Here is a 12,568-nt window from a genome sequence, read left to right on the forward strand (position 1 = left end):
CTAAGCAACCTAATCTACTTTCTGTTGTACAGAATAGGCAAACGGTTACAGACATTCCGTATATATGGAATCATACACTATGTGGTCCTTTGTGACAGGTTCCTTTCACCAGCCTGGTACCTTCAGGGTTCACATATGTTGTAGCATGGATCAGTGCTGCATTTCTTTTTAGTGCCAAATAACATTCCATCATATGAACATAAATCACATTTTATTTACCCATTTATCAGTTGATGGACGTTTGGGTTGTTTCCACTTTCTGGCTGAATGATGGGGCCAGGAACACTGATGTACAAGTTTTCATACGGACGTAAATTTTAATTTCTCTTGGGCATATACCTAGAGAAGGACTTGGGTATACACCCAGGAGTGATATATACCTGGGTCACATGGTGACTCTCTACACTGAACTGTTCGAGGAAATGCTAGCTGTACCATCTTACATTTCCATCAGCAATGTATGAGAGTCCTGATTTCTCCACACCTGTGCCAACACTAATGATTACCTGTCTTTTTGATTATAGCTGTCCTAGTGGGTGTGAACCAAGCAAATGGAACAACATATATATATGCATATATATATATATATATATATATGTTGTTATGTATATATGTTACATATATATATGTATATATGCAAAATATATATATGAAAAAATGGATAGTCAGAGAGAGCGGGCGTGAGGGCAAGTGTCTCATTCTGGTTTTGCTTTGCATTCCCCTGACGGCTAATGACACTGAGTATCCTTCCTTGTGCTTATTTCTTTACTTCTTACTAGCTGATCTCATGTTACTCCAAATCCCTGTTGTAGTTAATAATTCTTACATTAAAGTTTACCTGCTCAAAGTACCATGTGGTTTCTCTCTCCTGATTGGACCCAGACTCCTGTAACACAGGTGGTCAGTGACTTTCTAAGTAGAAATCAGATACCCACCAAGGTTATAAAAATAGAAGACAGAGCGGAAAGCTGAAAAATGTTTTGCCTCTGATCAGATGCTCCCTTCAGAAGTAGCTGAGGAAAAGCCAGGCTTCGCGGGAGGGGTATGCAGAGAGATTCAAGGGAACGCAACTTTCGGTTCATCTTTGTTTTTACCCAAAAAACAAATAAACAGGGGCGCCTGGGTGGCACAGCGGTTAAGCATCTGCCTTCGGCTCAGGGCGTGATCCCGGCGTTATGGGATCGAGCCCCACATCAGGCTCCTCCGCTATGAGCCTGCTTCTTCCTCTCCCACTCCCCCTACTTGTGTTCCCTCTCTTGCTGGCTGTCTCTATCTCTGTCGAATAAATAAATAAAATCTCTAAAAAAAACCAAAAAACAAAAAACAAATAAACAAAATGACCCTTTCTGAATAGGAGCTGTTAAGGTTTGGTTTTAAGGGGGTTTTGCTTAACTGTGTTTTAACAGTGTTTGGGGGACAAGGTTGTAGAAATGATATTTTATTTGGAAAAGGTAAATTCTATGTGTAAGATTAAAAATGCTGAATGCAATCAGTCCTGAGAAAATTCAGCTGGAATGTTTGAAAAGATGACCCTCCTTTGCCTAGGTCAACCGAGATCAAAGGGTGGGGGCAGGTGTTGAAGGGGGCTGGGAGATGGCCATGCATCCAGAAAACCAGAAACAGAAAACTGTAGCCTGAGAGTAGTCAGGAACAACACTCACACGTGGGCACGCACGGCAGTGTTCCAGGGACACCTGCAAGCCCGTCTGCCAGCCCCTGCTGCCAGCAGCCCCTGCTGTGTGCGGTGTGTGGGCACAGAGCATGGAGCAAAACCATAAAAACATGTATGGGAACTTAAAAACTTTAAATTCAAGATACTGTTTTTTCTGGTGAACAAGGAAAGAGACTAGGGAAAAAATACATAGGGGACATTTACTGGAAGTGTCACATTCTATTTCTTTAAACAAAACAAAACCCTGAAGTTATATGGCATATTAAGACTTAGTGATAGACATCATTATATTGTTCTGTTGCTGTAAGTGTAAAATACATCAGTAGAGCCTGGCTGGCAAAGAAAAGAAAAGAAAAGAAAAGAAAAGAAAAGAAAAGAAAAGAAAAGAAAAGAAAAGGGAAGGGAAGGGAAGGGAAGAAAAGAAAAGAAAAAAGAAAAAAGAAAAGAAAAGAAAAAAGGAAAAAGAAAAGAAAGAGGCACCTGGGTGGCTCAGTCGGATAAGCGTCCGACTGTCGGTTTTGGTTCAGGTCGTGATCTCAGGGTTGAGGGATTGAGCCCCATGTAAGGTTCTGCACTCAGCACAGAGTCTGCTTAAGACTCTTTCTCCCTCTCCCTCTGCCCCTCCCTGCCGCACATGCACACACGCACTCTCTCTCTATCAAATAAATAAATGAGATAAATGTTCCTTCTCGTTGTTGCAACTTTAAATGTCTCGGGCCTCTGTGGTAGTTCCACATTCTTGATCTGCCCATGTCGTGTGTTACATACATATAATGTATTTTATATATAATAAATAACATATAACATATAAATAGGTAACGTATTAGCCTAACATATACAACATACATGATAACACATGTCCAGGCAGAAGCCATCATTAGGCACCTGAGTACAACAGTAGGAGCACAGGGCAGTACCTGCCCTTGAGAGCTGTGTGATGCAAGCAGAGGATAAACATTATGAGAGGATGGAAATTAACAACTGTCTGTAACATTTAGGAAAAGCTACAGCAAAGAAGGTGAAGCAGTAAAAGGGTAGGAGAGGCGTTAGATGCCGTGCTCAAGAATCCGAAATTCATCCCATCAGCAACAAAGAACCACTTAGGGGATTAAGCAGAGACACAAGAGTCAGATCTGTAGTTGAGAAAGACCACGGGAGTAGCGGGATGGAGCACAGCCGGAGAAGACGAAGCCAGGAGCAGGACGAGGCCCCTGCGACAGCTCAGAGCCTTCGCGAGGCTTCGGAGAGGATGGACGTCTCAGAGGGTACTCGGCATGACGCACCAGGGCACAGAAAGGAAACGAAACTCTTCTTGATAAATGATTCTGCTATTCAGCCTCAACTGACACTCACACAATCCCTCTGTCAAATGTCTCGTGGCACATGAGGCTCAGGAAGAATCCTCAGGAAGTGTGCAATCCCACAGCACGGAGGAGAGGGCACCATCACTGGCTCACCCGCATCGGGATGCGGGGCAGTTTCTGCTTTACAGAATGCCATTAATGTGGCTAACCGCCTAAGAACTGAATCTTTTACACAGGATCATAACCAAATGTGACAATGAGATGGCGAGTAACCAAGAAATCTTATACCTCAAAGCAGTTCTCTAAGCATTGTTTGGCCAAGGACGTATAAGATTTCTAGAATTAGGGGCGCCTGGCTGGCTCAATCAGTTGAGCATAGAACTCTTGATCTCGGGGCTGTGAGTTTGAGCCCCACATTGCGTGTAGAGATTACTTAAAAATAAAACCTTTAGGAACGTCTGGGTGGCTCAGTCGGCGAAGCTTCAGATTCTTGATCTCAGCTCAGGTCTCGATCTCAGGGTTGTGAGTTCAAGCCCTACACTGGGCTCCACACTGGGCGTGGAGCCTAAATAAATAAAAAATAAAATAAAATCTTAAAAATATATTTTTAGAACTAAAAGAGCAAGTTGTGTATTTTTCTTTTACAAAAATACTGGTGTTCTAAGTTTACTGACCACTATTGGCAATGGCAAAATATCTGTTAGCAGTATGGTACTTCAGAGATATTAAAAAAATACAACTGTCTTTTCAAGGTAAAGGACATGTCTTAACCAAAGCTAGACACTAGTTACTTTTAAAAAGAAACTGTGTTCAGTGGATTTTGAAAACTGATGTTGGGGGGACGCTAAGAGTCAGTTAACCATCTGACTCTCGATTTCAGCTCAGGTCATCTCAGGGTTGTGAGATCGAGCCCCTGCTTAAGATGTTCTCTCTTGGGATGCCGGGGTGGCTCAGTCGCTTAAGCATCTGCCTTTGGCTCAGGTCATGATTCCAGGGTCCTGGGATCGAGTCCTGCATCCGGCTCCGTGCTCAGTGGGGAGCCTGTTTCTCCCTCTACCTGCTGCTCCCCCTGCTTGTGTTCTCTCTCTCTGACAAATAAATAAATAAAATCTTTAAAAAGAAAAAAAAAAAGATGTTCTCTCTCTCTCCTTCTGCCCCTCACCCCCTCTCTCTAAAAAAAAAAAAAAAAATCAAAAACAAAAACTGGTATTTGGTAGTGTTTCCACTTTATTTCATTTTGTGGCCAAAAAGATATAAAAGTGTCACGTATAAAAACTCTCATATCTATATGTCAGCAGTTCTCAAACTGGTCCACGAACCTGTGAGGGTCCCCAAGGCCCTCTCAGCACATCCATGAGTTTAAAACTATTTTCATAATAATTCTTAGACATCATTTGCTTTGTTCACTCATTTTCTCACAAGGGTCCAGCAGATTTTCCAGAGGCTACATAACATATAACACGTGACAACACCACTGTCCTCACAGCTAATAGAATGGTTATATTCTTGCGATTTAAAATTTTCTCCGTAAGTTTTAAAACATTAAATCTCAATAAACAAAGCCCATAAAAATGGAAGTTCTTTGGGGTTTCAATAATTTTTAAACTTATAAAGGAGTCCTGAGACCAAAAACTCTAAGAATAGCTGCTATACAATTCATTTTTTATATACTTGAAAGACTTAGTAATAAAGTGTCAACTATACTTCAATTTTAAAAAAATTCAAAAAAAAAAAAACCCAAATTCAGTGGCAGGGCACGCATCTGGCTCAGTCCAAGGAGCATGTGATTCTTTTTTTTTTTTTTTAATTTTTTTTTTTTAAAGATTTTATTTATTTGACAGAGATAGAGACAGCCAGCGAGAGAGGGAACACAAGCAGGGGGAGTGGGAGAGGAAGAAGCAGGCTCATAGCGGAGGAGCCTGATGTGGGGCTCGATCCCACAACGCCGGGATCACGCCCTGAGCGGAAGGCAGCCGCTTAACCGCTGTGCCACCCAGGCGCCCTGGAGCATGTGATTCTTGACCACAGGTCGTGAGCTGGGTGTAGAGATTGCTTAAATTAATTAATTAACTAATTAATTAAGGGGAAAAACTTAGCAGTAGAATTCTCTTTTTTTATAATTTTATTTAAGATTTTATTTATTTATTTGACAGAGAGAGATCAAGAGAGAGAGCACAAGCAGGGGCAGACACAGGCAGAGGGAGAGGGAGAAGCAGGCTCCCCACTGAGCAGGGAGCCGGATGTGGGGCTTGATCCCAGGACCCTGGGATCATGACCTGAGTTAAAGGTAGACACTTAACCGACTGAGCCACCCAGGTGCTCCTCTTTTTTTTTTTTTTTTTAAGTAAAAATTTTTAAGTAATCTCTACATGCAACGTGGGGCTCGAACTCATGACCCAAAAATCAAGTCACACGCTCCACCGACCGAGCCAGCCAGGCACTGCAGTGATAGAATTTTTTAACCTATTCAACATATTTCAGACAAAGGGTTTCAGTGGATTTTTAAGTCATGTCAAAAATACATAAACATGCCATCTTCCCATTATTTTGTAGGAAAAACTGACATCAAGGAAAAGGGGAAATGTACTGACATGTAGACAAATAATGGTAAGACAAGAAGACAGGAGATGACATTTAATCAGAGTAACATAAATTAAGTTGTACAGGAGCTCAGAGGGGAGGAACTCCCGTCAGCCAGGATGACCAGGGAGGAACCTAATGGAAAACAAATCTGATTAAAGCCCCATTATCATCTTTAAAACCATGCTCAGAAGACTGAAGAGGAGCAAAACTTGAGGGGCAAGCAGTCAACGACGACAGGTCAAAGAAGCACGCACTCGGCTGCACGTGCAGTGTGCACGTTACAGCAATGCCAGGGGCAGGAGTGTGTCCACTTGGGCACGCGAGGCTTCTGGGTGAGGGCGGGGAACAGCTGAAGAGCCATATATAATTTGCTGGCATTTAAAGAATGTTTAAGTTGATATGATATCCTTATCAATGCTTCCCTTCCTGATCTCAGAATAATTCCCCAAGCCTACCACTCCCAGGCTGGCATTCACCAAGCACTGAAGACGCAGATAGACAACCACAACGTGGGCCGTGCCTACCTCGAGACGGTGGGACTGAAGGCTAATGCGTACCTACCATGAACCAGGTAATGCACGAAACGTTAGAGCTGTGGTTTTTATTATAAGAGGTCCCTTACGGTACCTGATAGCAGAGGCTTTCTCCGTGCTTGAATCCCCGGAGCAGTAACCTTGCGAGGCAGGGATTTTTTACCACATTTTATAAATTCGGAAACCAACAAGATACAAGGGGTTCTGAAGCTTGTCCAAGGTCATACTGCACAAACTAGAGAAACCACGATGGAAATCCTGGGTCTGTGGACCCCTGTACATAATGCTGTCCTCCACCCCTAGGAAGGACCCCGACTCCCCACTCACATCACTGCCTTTGTCTAGCTGGTGGCCCCCCCCCCTTTCCTGCTGGGGCCCCCCCCCCCCCCGCTCACCTCACTCTCATCTCTCCCCAGACATAAACACTCTAGGACTCGTGTGTAACAGGCACAGGACCACAGCTGCAAGCCCCAGAACTTTCCCTGCCAGGGAAATGGGGTACTCACGCCTCCACCTCCTCCACACACAGTGACCTTCCTAAAAAACAAAGCTGATTTCCTACCTTCAAATCCCTCGGCAGCCACTAGTCATCTGCGGGAGAAAGCTCTGACTCCTGAACTCACAGAGCGTTCGCAAGCTGCTTTCTGCAGCCTCCACACACTCCCCTCTCTCCTGCCACTCAAGTGTCCTCAGGACGTAGCCACACTCTCTGCTGTTTCTAGGCCATTACACACATCGTTTCCTGTCAGAAAGCCTTTCAAACCCACATCCACCCAGCTAATAACCAGTGATTCTTCAAGACCTAGGTTAGGTGTGAATTTCCCTGGAAAACCGTTATTTATACACCAAGTGTGATACCACGGCTCATTTTGCAGATCCCACAGGACCCTCAAACACAGCCCTTGTGACAATGTATTTTAACTGCTGGCTTACTGGCGTCTGGTCCTACCAGACTACAGGTTGCTTTAAGCCAGGGACACATGCCTTTCTTATTTACAATGCCATGACCTAGCACAGGGCCTTGCACATAGCACTTGCTCAGTAAATACCTGTGGGATGACTGGAGTGCCTGGTGTGATGGGGGACACAGACATGCACACAACTAAGTAAAATAAAATATGACAAATGTGGAAATAAGAAAGGTGTGGTGGGAATGCGTCCAAGGAAAGGAAAAAAAGGTAGGAAAACCTGAGGGAACCCTTCTACTTATATTCCTGGGGTTCCTCAAAGTTCTTTTCAAATCCGGCTGCTGCTGCTGGTATTCATGAACGCGACCGCTCACTCCGAACCAGGTCCTATGCAAAGCGCTTTACATAAACCAACTCTTTTGATTCACCCTCTGCAGTGAAAACACCCCATGCATTTTACTGATAACCTCAGGCTCAAGAAGACACTTGCTCAATGTCCGAATAATAAGTGGCAGAGACAAGATTTCAACCCAGATCTTGTCTCCTGAACCATGGCTCCAACCAGCACCCAACGCTTCTGTGCTTCTATTCTTTATGTAAACTGAAGTCTCGGGGCACCTGGGTGGCTCCGTCAGTTGAGCATCCAACTCCTGGTTTCAGCTCAGGTCACGATCTCGGGGTCAGGAGATCAAGCCCCGCATCGGGTTCTGCTCTCGATGAGGAGTCTGCTTGAGATTTTCTGCCCCTCTCCCTGCTCGCTCACTCTCTCTCTCAAATAAAGAAATAAAATATTTTTTAAAAAAACAAAGTGAAATTTCCTCCCCAAATACCAAACTTTGATGGCCTCAAGGAAACCCAATTAAACCAAAGTTAAACTAAGATTCCTTTTCAGTTTAATGATACAATTGAAAATGTACCTCCAGTTATTTCACTCTTCCTGGCTAAATAACTTGAATATAATTTAACTTTCGGGGGGATGCCTCAGGACCATTCCTGTGTTCATTACCGACAGCGCCGTAAAACAGTGATGCCCTTGGCATGACTGTGCTGGGCCCAGGGTACACCAGCCTGCCCTTGTACCAGCAGCCCTGGACTGCGGGCACGTACAGTGCCTGCTATAGAGTCCCAAGTTCCCAATCCACCCTCCTCCCACGGCCAGTTAGAGACCCTATTTCTTGCTACTGTCAATATGTGTGTCTCTAGCAGGCCATCTGATCCTGCTCCCACCAATCGTCTACGGACTGTGGGAACACTATGCTCAGATGATTTCCATCAGCCGGGGTCCCTGAGTGAGTGAGAAGCACGGTTCCCTGTGCACTCATGCTGGACCTGTGGCTTGATTGAGAAATTAACTTTTGTTCTGTTAAGCCACTTAAGTCTTAATGGGTTTTTGTTAATGCAGCCTAATCCAAGCTATCCAGATCAATACATCAGATCATCAGATCTCTCTCTCTCTCTCTCTTTTTCAAGACTTTATTTTTAACAACCCAGAGACCAAGAGTCGCATGCTCCACTGACTGAGCCAGCCCAGCACCCTTCATCAGATCTCTTAGGAAGGAATTCTCTCACACAAGTAACTCTCTTTACAGATTTTATGATGACCATTTTGTTTGTACAAAGAATGTTCCTTGCATCCATCTTGGTTCAAAGCTATGTTCAATATAAAACACACCTGTCAAGTACCTACTACGTACAAAACACTGTGCTAGACGATGAAGAAGAAAGTCTATGTCTTGAAAAAGTTTGTCTTATGTTGACAATTGTGCCAAAAAGGCAGACTCTAGTGTTATAATGGTTTAAAGGAGAGACAAGTCCCATCTAGATGGGAAGAAAAGTACAGGAAAGTTTCACAAAAGAAGTTCCATATCACATGGCCCTGAACTTGGGTAAGAACCAACAATTAGAGATTCAAGGGGGTCATTTAAGATAGAAAAAGCAACATAAGCAAAGATATGGAGCACAAACAGCACAGCCAAAGAGCAAATAGTTCTACTGACCTGGAAAAAAATAATAAAATCTAAGGGAATGGTAAGAAATGAGTTTACCCATAGTGTCTCTTTCGGGCTGGTCTGTGCTTAATTCAACCCACAACAGCGAACTGTTAAAAGTCTTCACTGGGGAAGTGAGATATCTGGAAGTGATAGCTGTTCACAGGATACATGGGAGGAAAGAAAACAAAATGTTGGGGGTACGGTTCCTGAAATAATTCAAGGGCATGGTATCGATGACCCCAAATAAGCCTGATGACAGTAGAAATGGAAGCAGCAGATGTCAAAAATAGTGTGGTGGTCTATCAGCAAGACCTGGCAACCAAGTGAACACAAGGGGAGAGAAGGAAGGTAAGAGGGCATCTTGAGGTGGAGATCCTGGGTAGCCACAAGGACTGTCAGTCCATGGGGCTGAGATTAATCAGAAAAGTGACAAGAACCGGGGCGCCTGGGTGGGCACAGCGGTTAAGCATCTGCCTTCCGCTCAGGGCGTGATCCCGGCGTTATGGGATCGAGCCCCACATCAGGCTCCTCCGCTGGGAGCCTGCTTCTTCCTCTCCCACTCCCCCTGCTTGTGTTCCCTCTCTCGCTGGCTGTCTCTATCTCTGTCAAATAAATAAATAAAATCTTTAAAAAAAAAAAAAAAGAAAAGAAAAGTGACAAGAACCAACACAGTGCAACTGTATATTCTTCTAATGGCTAGCTGAAGTAAATGCTACTACTACCTGTTTACCCTTTGCCCTGCCTGAGACAAAGTTACTTCTTCATTTGATGCAACCCACCTACCTTTGTTATACAAACTTACCTCCCAGTTTCTCCAACAAGAACCCCCTGGAATCACCCATGAGCATTTCGGGTCTCCCCTGCCCCTCTGACCATCCCCACTTTCTCATTTCCTCCCTTCTTCTTCATCCCCCAGGCTTAACCCAGTCGTGGCTCAAGGCAAACCTCAGCTCCCCCGTGGAACCTTCCTCAAACACATGGGCGTCTCCTTTTCCTGGATTCTCCTACCTACCATCTAGGAATTCTAGAGGTGAAATCATCAGTCATCCGTGTCCTGTGTGCCCTGTACCCCCACAGCCATCTCCTAGGCTGATCAGAACGAGTCTCTTACATTACAGGTCTTCGGTTTCCCCGTACTCATACTGCCTTACACACAATATGTAGTCATTAGACACTTTATTGATGATCCAAAGTCAATTACTCTAAGAACAGGCACATCTTAGTCCCTCTTCAATAATTTACTTTTGTTAAACCACGACTACACACTAAGACGTGCAAAATAGTGAGAGCCATCACTTAATACAAGATGTCCTTGAGCGAACAAGCTTGCATCTCAGCAGCCGTGACTGCCTGAAGAGGTGATCGGAGACACCATTCGGTCATAAATGTCTGTGCCACCTTCCTTTTAATCCTTTCGACTTGAAGATGCACCAAACAGCTCAATGCTCATTACCCCAAGGTGATTTTGACTTAGAACAACCTAACTTTCCGTGAGGACTATTTTACTTTCAGGAACCTAATAAGAGCTTTTGTTCCCCCTTCACGTTCCACTAGGTGTAGTACAGACAACTCAAACACACAAGTTTGGGAACAAAACAGCTCCCAGTGTTTACAAAATAACTGCTGCTTTCATTGCTCTCTCTCTCAATTAACTACTATGACTTAGTTCACACGTTCCACACTCCTTCCTCATTTGTGAGGGAAGCGCAAACAGAAATGAAGTTTATTGAGGAATCATAAAAATGAGCAGTGGTAAAAAAAAAAAGAAAGAAAGAAAGAAAAAAAGAAAAAAAGAAATCCAAAACATCCGTGGGACACCATCCTCCCCAAACCAGCCCTCATCACGAAGATATTTCGTCTTGCAAGCAAACTCCCCGAATTAACAATGGGGAGAAGTGCCAGAAGGAAAGGAAGCCAGAGAGGTCCCCTGAACGTCTGCCTGCCAGTCAAGCAGTGAGCAATGACAACCGCTAGCAGTGCGCGCAGATTCCCGCTCAAGCTTTCCCTGGACTTTTCCTTCCCCTCTTCCCACAGCGGAGGCCCGCTCGCCCGTCCCTCCTCTGCGCCAAGGTGCGCAGCGCTGCGGGGTCTCGCACGCAGGTGACCTCACACCGCGCGGCCCGGGTCCAGCCGTCCTCCCCCGAGGCCTGGCTGCTCCCCCCTTCCCCGGCGAGGTCGCCCGGCGGCCTGGCTCCGAGCCCCAGTCCGAGCCGGACCTCGTTGCTCGGGGGGCAGCTAGGCCGTGCCCCCACCCTCCCTTCCCCAGCGCGAGCGGACGGGCTCCGCGCCCCGCCGGGACGGGGGGCGGCGGGGGAGGGGAGGGGCGGCGCGGCCACCGTTCGCCGCGGTGGCTGCCGCGCCCCGACGCGCGCACGGCGGGCCCTTACCGCAGCGGAGAGGGAGGCAGCGGGGACGCGGCGCCCGGCCCGACGCGGGCGGGAAGGCGGAGGCCAGGGCGCAGGCGGCCGCGACAGCCGCGGGGAACCCCGGCGGGCGCCCACGACGCGGTGGGCTGCATGGGCGCCGCCATAGTGGGGACGCAGCGGCGGGCGGAGCGCGCGGCCGCGACCCGGGGACGGCGCGACCACCAATCCCGCTCTCCGCCTCAGCGCCCTCGCCGGGGGTCGGGCATCCGCGGCCAATGGGGCCGCGGGAGCCGGGCGGGGCGCCGGGCTGACCAATGCAGAGCTGCGCTGCGGGCAGCGGGCGAGCGCAAGCTCGCGGAGGCCCAATAGGCACGGGCACCCCCAGTTTCCCGACCCGCCCACCCCACCCTCTGCGGGGACACGGGCTGCGGGCGCTGCGGAGCCCCGTCGGGCCGAGGGGGCCCGGCCTGCAGGCCAGCGCGGACGCCTTTCCTCGGCTTGCCGGAGCACAGCCGCCGCCTGGAGGAATCCTCCTCCCCCGGCTTCACGCCCGGGAGACAGACATCCGATGCCCGCGGGCGTGACCCAGCCCCTCGGGAGCCTGTTTCCCTGCGGGCGCGGAGGGCTGGCGGCCTCCCGGGCGCAGATGCAGTGTGGCCACGGTCATTCCACAAGGGCCGCAGCTGCCGCTGGGAGCCCGGCTGAACGCCGCCAGTGGGCTCCCTGAGGCCCAAGATTTGGGGGCGTCTACGGGCTGGGCAACCCTGCCCGATCCTGTGGCGTATAAGGGGACAGGGTTCCCTGCTGTATTGCCCATTTCAGTGTGGCAGAAAATGTTTAGTCCGGGCACAGAACCACTCTTTGCAGCTCCCGAGGTCCCAGCTCTCTCCCACCCTACCTCAGTCCCACAGCTGACCACGGGCATCCGTCTGGGGCACAATTTGAAACATACCACCGATGGGATGGACAGAAGGGAGAAAGTACTGTCGGGGTGCGATCCTTGGTTGCCAACCCAGAGATCTACCTTAGGAAAGGAGGCAGTTTGCCCTGACAGTAAGGCTTCCCTGGAATCTGTCCTCTAGGGCCTGGACCTGACTGCACTGGCCGGCAGTGAGGAAGAAAACCAATGGCCTGTTTTGTGCGATTTGAGCAAGTCTCATCACCTCGAATCCTCGGTTTCCCCAGAGTTATTACTTTAGGCAAAATTCAAA

The 12,568-nt window shown here is 47.5% G+C and overlaps 1 protein-coding gene across 3 annotated transcripts in view; it reads right to left on the reverse strand.

Annotated features, from left to right (window-relative positions):
* Positions 1-11,508, reverse strand: part of ST3GAL3 (ST3 beta-galactoside alpha-2,3-sialyltransferase 3) — a 182,812-nt gene extending 171,304 nt beyond the window's left edge. For 2 of the 3 annotated variants that reach the window (XM_008699323.2, XM_008699322.2), the window contains exon 1: positions 6,655-6,786. The gene's annotated coding sequence lies outside the window, so the exon portion shown is untranslated. Of the gene's footprint in view, positions 1-6,654; positions 6,787-11,378 lie in introns of those variants that run through there. The other variant, XM_040627405.1, reaches the window with a different exon arrangement.
* Between the last annotated feature and the right edge of the window lie 1,060 nt (positions 11,509-12,568).

This window comes from Ursus maritimus, unplaced genomic scaffold, assembly GCF_017311325.1.
Source record: "Ursus maritimus isolate PB19 unplaced genomic scaffold, ASM1731132v1 scaffold_12, whole genome shotgun sequence".
Classification (NCBI taxonomy): Eukaryota; Metazoa; Chordata; class Mammalia; order Carnivora; family Ursidae; genus Ursus; species Ursus maritimus.